Source organism: Carassius auratus, unplaced genomic scaffold (assembly GCF_003368295.1).
Source record: "Carassius auratus strain Wakin unplaced genomic scaffold, ASM336829v1 scaf_tig00214898, whole genome shotgun sequence".
In the NCBI taxonomy this organism is placed as follows: Eukaryota; Metazoa; Chordata; class Actinopteri; order Cypriniformes; family Cyprinidae; genus Carassius; species Carassius auratus.
Window position 1 is genome coordinate 88,847 of NW_020527848.1, and position 9,516 is coordinate 98,362.

The window sequence follows — 9,516 nt, forward strand, 5'->3', positions numbered from 1 at the left end:
TGAGCGTACAAGTCATTTTGAGAAGGGGGGTGATATTTTTGTCCAACTCATTGATTCTGTTTTGTATTTTTCTATTTATTTCTGACATGGTTTTATGACTTTTACTTGGATGCACTGAGTAAATACAGCTGAAATCATTTCAGGGTCCAAAACAACAAAATGTGATTATCTCAAAGGGGGCCAATTATTTTCTAGACATCTAGACATTTCTGCTTAAAGTGGAAACAAAGTACTGCATAATTTTTGCTCATACAGATATAATACAGTAATACAATACTATCACAAAACTCGGCAAAACTCAGCATACAGGCTACTGAGTCCTCCACACAATCTGACTTTGCTGCAGCCTGGAATTGAACTACTGGTTTCGTCTGGTCAGAGGAGAACTGGCCCCCAACTGAGCCTGGTTTCTCCCAAGGTTTTTTTCTCCATTCTGTCACCGATGGAGTTTCGGTTCCTTGCCGCTGTCGCCTCTGGCTTGCTTAGTTGGGGACACTTAAAGGGGTCGTATGATGTTGCTAAAAACAACATTATTTTGTGTATTTGGTGTAATGAAATGTGTTTATATGGTTTAATGTTTAAAAAACACATTATTTTACACATACTCTACATTATTGTTTCTCCCCTATGCCTCGCCCTTCTGAAAAGCGTTGATTTTTACAAAGCTCATTATTCTGAAAACCGAGGTGTGCTCTGATTGGCCATCTATCCAGTGCATTGTGATTGGCCGAATACCTCAAGCATGTGACAGAAATGTTATGCCCCTTGCAATACTGTACTGCCATCTCCCAATGCTAAGAGACAAACCCAATAAAACCCATTACAAACGAGGCATTTGTTGCATCCAGTGGGACATAACTACTGATTATAATATAATATATATATAAAGGTGACTTGACTTGCATCACAAAGGTTTTTTTCTCCATTCTGTCACCGATGGAGTTTCGGTTCCTTGCCGCTGTCGCCTCTAGCTTGCTTAGTTGGGGTCACTTCATCTACAGCGATATCATTAACTTGATTGCAAATAAATGCACAGACACTATTTAACTGAACAGAGATGACATCACTGAATTCAATGATGAACTGCCTTTTGCATTATTGACACACTGTTTTCCTAATGAATGTTGTTCAGTTGCTTTGACGCAATGCATTTTGTTTAAAAGCTATATAAATAAAGGTGACTTGACTTGACTTGTCATAAGAAATATATCTACAAAAAGCTTGACGTCTACTTTAATAAACTAGTGTTATCTGAAGAGGATGGTTCACCTTTTCCTCAGTACAGTGATGTGCCTTCAGAGAGACATGCACCTTTCATATGGATTACATAGTCACACAAAGCGTTTCTCTTTTCAATTTGAATTGGTTTATTTTAATAAATAATTAAACTTCCTCCTTGCAATCTTTTTCAACACATTCATTTAAATTAATGTAAACAACTAATCACACTTTTAGTCGAATACTAGTCATCTAGTCACTTGTGCAGCATTGGTCTGCTCACTACCTCATGCGGCATGGAACTGACGTCTTTCCACTACCTCATCAGTCAGTTAAATAAAATAACTTGGTCACTTGTCACTTGTCACTTTAATCAGACTTAAGATATTTTTAATAAGTGATTACGACACACAGGTATCCTGGAAATCCTGTATAATTCAAACAATCCGATGACAACTTCGACACTCCTGAAGTGTTTCCACTTTTGTGTCCCATAGGCATCAGACTATCTGTTAATGGTCAGTGGACGTGACTGCTTCACCTATAACCCTCTCTAGATACTCATGTTTGATGGCACAGGTTACATATCAGTTCAGTGATTTTTTCTGGTAAAGTGGTTTCATATTGGTCACATAAGCTCATTTGAAATGGTATATTTGAATGCAAATGTTTTGACTAAATATAGTCATGTTAAATCTTGTTGTATTGTGTCTCATGATGTCTCTATTTGTTAAATACAGCTTAATAAACACATTAAACTGTGTTTTATAGTTGTGAAAAACAGACTTCTGTGATCTATTTTCATGCCCTGATGCTATTTGAATTAAAAGCCTCATTCTTCAGCAGAATCGCAATGCAAATCAATAATCAGTCTTAGTGTTGTACGTACAGTACTACACAAAAGGTTTTGCATAACGTAATGTATAAAGAGTTTGGTAGATAGTAAAGGGAATATATTCAGAGAAGAAACTTATTTTACTGGTGAAAAGATCAACCTTCAGTCGGTTCAGAGCAGGTAATTTTTATTTTTTTATTTTTGTGTAGACAGACTTTAATCTGAAGGTATGAGAGCACTATTTTTCTGCATTTCAACATTGTACTTTTTCCAATACTTTTCCTCTTTGCAATATAAGATGTTGAATTCAAATTTAAATGAAAACAAACAAACAAAAAACAAAGAGACATTTCAGAACCCTGATGTTCATATTCTCCAGTGTGATTTTTCTATCTTTTTTTTAATTCACCTACTTAAACTTAGAAACTTTAGTTCAGTTGCTGCCATAAATTTTAACCTAATACAATATTAAACTGAAACTTATTTCATAAAAAAATAAGCTGAATCTTGTTTAACTTAATGAAGCTGAAACTGATTAAATGAATCTGATGAGTAAATGAATGGGGAAAACATTTGTTGATCATGTTTGCTGGTTTTTACTTGACCGTTAAATACTTCTGTTGCCAAAACTGGTCAATTCAGTCACGATCTCTGTGAAGCTGTCAGCAAATGAAATGTATGTACAAAGACAGAAAGTTTCTAAAAACCTTTACTTTAGAAAAGCCAGTGCAGAAAACTAACCAAGTCATATTTTTGTAATTTCTTTCAGTGAATAAACCTGTGAAGACGAAGTGATGCAGAACAAGATTCAACTCACGGTTTTTCTCTGTGAGTGTCAGTGAAAGAAACCATGTCATATCAGAGGTTTAGAGTTAGAGCATAGATTGCACTGAATGTCAGCTTGCATATTTTGCTCAAAATAAGGATTGATAAAGTCAACGTCATAAAAACAAGAAACTAGGCTTCTAACCACAGGTCCAGAGCTGTTGTTCCAACACAGCTTTGCAATGCTGTTTGCAAATGTTTGTGGTAACTACAGTTTCAACTCATTAAACTTCTGATAACGCCAAAACTTGCAAACATAGTTGGTTAACTGTGCCTTTGGGAAATGCACCCGAGAGAAGGTTTGCCATTCTGACATGGAAGAAAGCTTGAGTTCTGTCTGAGACACACCCCAAACACATACTGTCACCTCTCAGACTGAATGAGTTGTCTTTCACATCTTTTGCATACATGAGTTAAGAATGAAAATGCAAGTGTATCAGTATGTTGGATCCATGAAGTCGGTTTTAAAGTGACAGCAGCCTATTACTGTCCTTCTGCTGTCTGTGTCAGTGTTAATCAAACCACAAAAGACAGAGAAACAGCCTCACTGCTCTTTGATGAATCACTTTAGCAGCATTACTAAGGATTCGTTTGTATTTAATGTATACTATGCAGTGTTTTCTATTAAATAATGCTTGATAATTAGGTATTATTTTTCTTTTTTTCTTTTTTTCTCTTGTTTCAAAACTGGAATGGAGAAAATGGGTTTATAAAACCCTGCACTACTTTAGATTTATAGCCAAGAAGAGCATTGCATTTATAAATAAAAAAATAGTGTTAAATTAATTTTACAATATTAACTTACGATATTAATCAACAAATTATTATTTATTCTATATTGCACAGCCCTAACAGGAATCCTGTCGAAGGCTTTGTGCATCCCGTATCAATTCATCCTGATGGAAGAGCCGAAGACCTGGGCAGAAGCACAATCGTACTGCAGAGAGAATCACATTGATCTGGCGACGGTTCAGAGCGATGAAGACAGAGCCAAACTAAAGGAGGCAGCAAACACTGTGAACTTTCAATCGTTTGCCTGGATCGGCTTCTACAATGGTGTGATCACCTGGCGATGGTCGTATAAAAACACGGTCATCAGCTACACAAAGTGGGATTCCTGGGAGCCGGACATGTACCGCACACAAGAGGCCTGTGCATTTATAGACAAAAACCAACGGTGGGGTGATTCAAGCTGTCTTGAAGAAAAGTACTTCTTTTGCCAAACTGGTAAGATATTATACAACACTTACAATCTGGATGCCTGGGAATTTTCTTTGAGGTTTTACTCTCAGAGATCCTTTTGATTTGCTCATAATATCTTGTTTTCCAGACAAACATTCTTAAAACAACATGCATTAACAGGATCAGCAAAACTGCATTAGATATTAACACTCGTTTTCATAGAGAATCTTTATTAAGTGCAAGTTTGTTTTTGCTTCAAGTGAAAAAAATGTATGTATATATATATATATATATATATATATATATATATATATATATATATATATGATTCTGTGTTTTTCATGACATTAATCTTAAAATCTCATGCAAGCAAATGGCAGAAAGTGCATACAAATGTGAATTAGTAGCTTGCCATTTCGCCCAAAATATTTATCTGACGCTTTTATTCAAAGCAAGCACTTCATCAGAGCTTACTATGACAAATTGCAAATACAAGCTTGATTAGTACAATAGCTTGCGATCAGATGCTTTGTTTAATTCAACCATGAACCAGGGTCACATAGAAGTACATTTCCACCACAGGATAAATGTGAGATGAAAAGTCGCAATTAGAACATAATACAGAATTACTTTTTAAAAATTATTATTATTATTATTATTATTATTTTTAATGTAAACTTGGAATTGTAATTCTGAAAGAAATGTGTTTCAACAATCACTTTTACAGTTGTTTTGCACAACATTCTCTGTTATGACCGTAAATCTGACCTCTTACAGACAAGACCCAAACAGAAGAAAAGTTTGTGTACATCCAGACGAGCATGAAGTGGCGTGAAGCTCAACTTTACTGCAGGACGCTTTACACAGATCTGGCCACCATTACAGATGACACCGAGAACACGGCCCTCGCAACTATCATATCTGAAAACAGCGGCCTGGACGCCTGGATCGGCCTGTCCAAGAACCTGTGGCTGTGGTCAGATCAGACCAGTGTGTCCTGGTCCTCTGTGACATGGCAGTCTGGACAGCCTGATAACGTGAACGGAAATGAAGAGTGTGCATGTGCTGGGACAGAAGGACAGATGGCTGATGACACCTGCTCAACTTCACGGGCTTTCTACTGCAAAACCCGTGAGCTCTTGTGTTTCTCCTCCAATACACTCTTAAAATAATGCTTGCAGAATCCACAAACGAACCATTTTGGGTTTCTCAAAGAACCTTTCAGTGATCAGAACGATTGTGTTCTTAGAGTGATGAACATTTTTAAAACCTAAAGAACTTTTGCCACTGTAGTTCTGAGGATGTTAAAGGTTCTTTAAGTGCCAAAAAAGAAGTCAATAATCTGCATTCTATAAGATTGATTAATTAAAATGTATTAAGTGTGTGTTTGTTTCTCAAAGCTGAAGATAGGAAAATACAGATTGTGAGAGTGGCAGTGAAATCAGATGGATATCTGGACGAATCTGCAGTGATGGAGGCCATAGAGAAGAAGGTGTGATGATGCTGTGTTCTTTGAACATCATTAACATGCAATTAGATTTTGAATTTGTTTTTATACTTTGCATTTTACAGACACACACACACACACACATATGTATATATGTTATGTGTAAAACATCTCTATAACATTACATTTCTCCATCCCAATCATCCTTATAATCATCATTTTTTAACAACTCAACAAAAGTTTTAAAACAGACACTTGATTAGGCTCATTTGGTAGCAAGTTAATATCGGAAGGGTTCATCTCCCACAAATGCATAATGTGCAGATGTGCAATAATTTACATCTGACATATTAAATAGTAATTTAAAACAGTGACAAAGACCAGCTCATATAACAGAGGCATCATCACTGTGTTATAACAAATATAGCAAAAACATTTTTAAAACATCAACACATCTAATAACATGTCTTCTATGAGATAAATAAAAATCTTTGATGAGTTTGATGTAATAGGTAAATGTGTGATATTTTGTAAAATCGTGCGTATAAAAATAATTTGTGCAGACAGCAATGATGGTTTGGCTTCAAGAAACCTGCAAAGCTATACACTACTTTGCAAAGTTTTAGGCACTTGTGTAAAAATGCTGTAAAGTGATGATGAGGTCAAAAAATAGATTTTATTAATAAATAATTAGATCTCTGTGCGGAGCATTGCCTGCTGTCAGACTCCTTGTGCAAACATACATCTCACTGGATTAATTGCAAAAATAATGTTTGGAAATGTAAACTGATATTTACTATTGACATAGTACAGCAAAACATAGAAATAACTGACTGAAACCCTTTCAATAAATACATTACAGTATACAACAAATAGCAACAACTACAGCAATTATTTTCCAACCCCAGTACAAACCATCATTGCTTTAATACAGTTGATTTTACAAAATATCACACATTTAATATTACATCAAATATGAACAATACAAATTTATTTTTAATTATCTCATTGAAAGCTATCGCAGCCACCCATCTTGCGCTATCTATTGAAGTGCTATTACTCCAGAGATAATGCTATGCCAACTGTTAAAAGACGAGGTACATAAAATACAGTTCAATAAACAACAATAAACGGATGTGCTTTCAGTCAATAGATTTGAATGTGGCTAGTGTTTTAACACATCTGAACTTCTCTGGAAGCTGGTTCCAACTGTGGGTGGCAAAATAGCTAAAAGTGCACTCCCCTTGCGTTGAGTGAACCCTTGGTATCTTTAAATGACGTGCCCCGATCTGTGTGGTCTGTTTATATTCAGTGAGCATATCTGCATGAATTGAGAACTCCTACCTTGTAATTATGACCTAAAGACATTCTATTGTTGTTACCATTTATTTGAATTCACAAAACTATATTTAAATAGTTTTAATTTGGGTTAACTGACACCTGAATATTGATAGCTAGATCTTGTTCACTACTTACCAATGAAATCTTGTCTCCAGGTGAATCAGATCCTCTCAGATCAGGGATTGAACACCGGATCCAACATCACATGGCGGGTCCATCCTGATGGGAAAATCTTCCACCAGACAAACATCACTCAACAGAGGCCAACAGATAATAAATAATAAAAAATACTGTAAACAAATGTTTATGAACCTTTGGAGATATTTATGATAAACTCATAATTCATTAAGAAAAAAAATAATGATACCCTAGTATTGGGCTCTTCTAGATACTAAATAATTCAGTAATTATAATTAACATTTGTAAATAATAATTGAAATGTCAATAATAACAGTGTTTTTATTCAATGCATTAAATAAAAGTACTGAAATTACTCAAGAACAGTTATTGGTATGGTCCCGCACGAGCACAGCATTTTCCAGTTTTATTGACAATGCCTAAATAAACTTAATATACATAATGAATCATCTCAGATCATGCTAGAGATCATGATCACCAGGATTTATTCATGAATCACCAGAGCTGCCATCACTAAAGGAATAGTTCACTAAAAAATGAAAATTTGCTGATGATGCACTCTCTCTCAAGCCATCCAAGATCAGGATGAGTTTGTTTCTTCATCAGGTTTGTAGAAATGTAGCACTGCATCAGTGTCTCATCAGTGGATGCTCTGCAGTGAATGGGTGCCGTCAGAATGAGAGTCTGATAAAAACATCACAATACTCCACAGCACTCCAGTCCATCAGTGAACATCTGGAGAAGACAAAAGATGAAACAAATCCAGCATTAAGATGATTTTAACTCAAACAAATAGAGTCTATAATCCAGAATAACTGGATTATTCTGGATTCAGTATTGCTGAATAGAGCAATTTCCAAAAGTCATTATAGAGTGTCACAGAGTAACATGAAGGAATAAAAAAAGTGGCAGTGCAAGGCAAGTACAATGAAGTAAACATAAGAGCAGCAAGTATTCCATTTTTAGATGGAGGACAGCTAATTTTTAAGTAGTCTTATGGGTTGAAGATAGAAGCTGTTCTTCAGTCTGGTTGTCCGTGAACGGTTGGATCGGAAATGTCTGCCAGATGGCAGTGTGGCAAACAGGTGATGAGCAGGGTGAGTGTGGTCCTTAATGATGCTGCGAGCCTTTTCCAAGCAGCGAGTCTGATAGATGCCCTGTAAGGCTGGGAGTTTGTGTCCAATGATGAGCTCTGCTGTTCTCACCACTCGCTGAAGAGCTTGAGGTCCGAGGAAGAGCAGTTGCCGTACCATACAGTGATGCAGCTGGTCAGAATGCTCTCTATAGTGCAGCGGTAGAAGTTTGACATGATGTTAGAGGAGATGCCAAACCTCTTGAGTCTAGTAGAGTCTGTAGACGCTAGAGTAGAGACGCTGACGGGCTGTTCTCACTATGGTCTCTGAGTGTAGGCTCCAGGAAAGATCCTCAGAGATGTTTATGCCAAGGAACTTGTAGCTCTTAACTGTCTCTACTATCTCTCTGTTGATGTGAATGGGACCGTGACCCTCTCTCTGTGACTTCCTGTAGTCCACAATCATCTCCTTGGTCTTTCTGATGTTAAGAGAGAGTTGTGAGTGCATTAACCTCATCTCCGTAGGATGTCTCATCACCATCAGTGATGAGTCCTAGGATAGTAGTATCGTCAGCAAATTTGATGGTGTTGGAGCTATGCTTAGCAGAGCAGTCATAAGTGAACAGGGAGTACAAGAGAGCACTGAGTATACAACCCTGTGGGGCACCAGTGCTGAGTATGAGTGAGGGGGATGTGTGTGTCACAGGTCGGAGCGGACCACAGATGTTGCAAGTCACGCCCCTTCCTAGTTTCCACCTCGAGGAGGTCCCAAAGCCACCCCAATGACCAGACAGACCAAGCGTAAGTAATATTAAAACAACTTTATTTAAATTAATTAAAATAATTCAGGGAGGGGGAGGTAAATCTTAAAAATATCGTCTCTGTTCAGCAAGAGGAGAAAGGGGCCGGAGAGGACTATGCGGCGAGGGTTAGTATGTCCACAGAGGGAAGAGGGGGACGAAGCTCCTTCGTCCCTTTCGAAAACCCTTAGTCTTCCTCTTTGGGCTTTTGTTGACTCGTGGTGCCCTTCTTTTCTCCTGAAGGCAGAGTGAAACACACAATGAATAATTGATCCGGTGAGAGTGGCTACCTGTTACTTGGTTTCATACGACTGGCTGATAAATGACTTGTTTCTCCGATCTCTTCGTACAGGGTGCTCGGGCGGCGCCTCCCCTTCTGCACACTCCGAGGTGAGCGCCAACCCGCGACACAGAACTCCAATGGCACTGCAAGAGAGGGGTCACTCAAACTGCGGGGGACAACACAGGTAGGTACTTCACAGGCAACTGGGGCTCTATTCTCCCTTTAGTGATTCGTAGCAATGGACAAAGGTAAGTATTCCACAGGCAACTGGGGCTCTATTCTCACTTTAGTGATTCGTAGCAATGGACAAAGGCAGGTATTTCACAACGGGGATTTTTCACCTAGAATACTTCTCCTGGGCGGTGGGCTTACGGT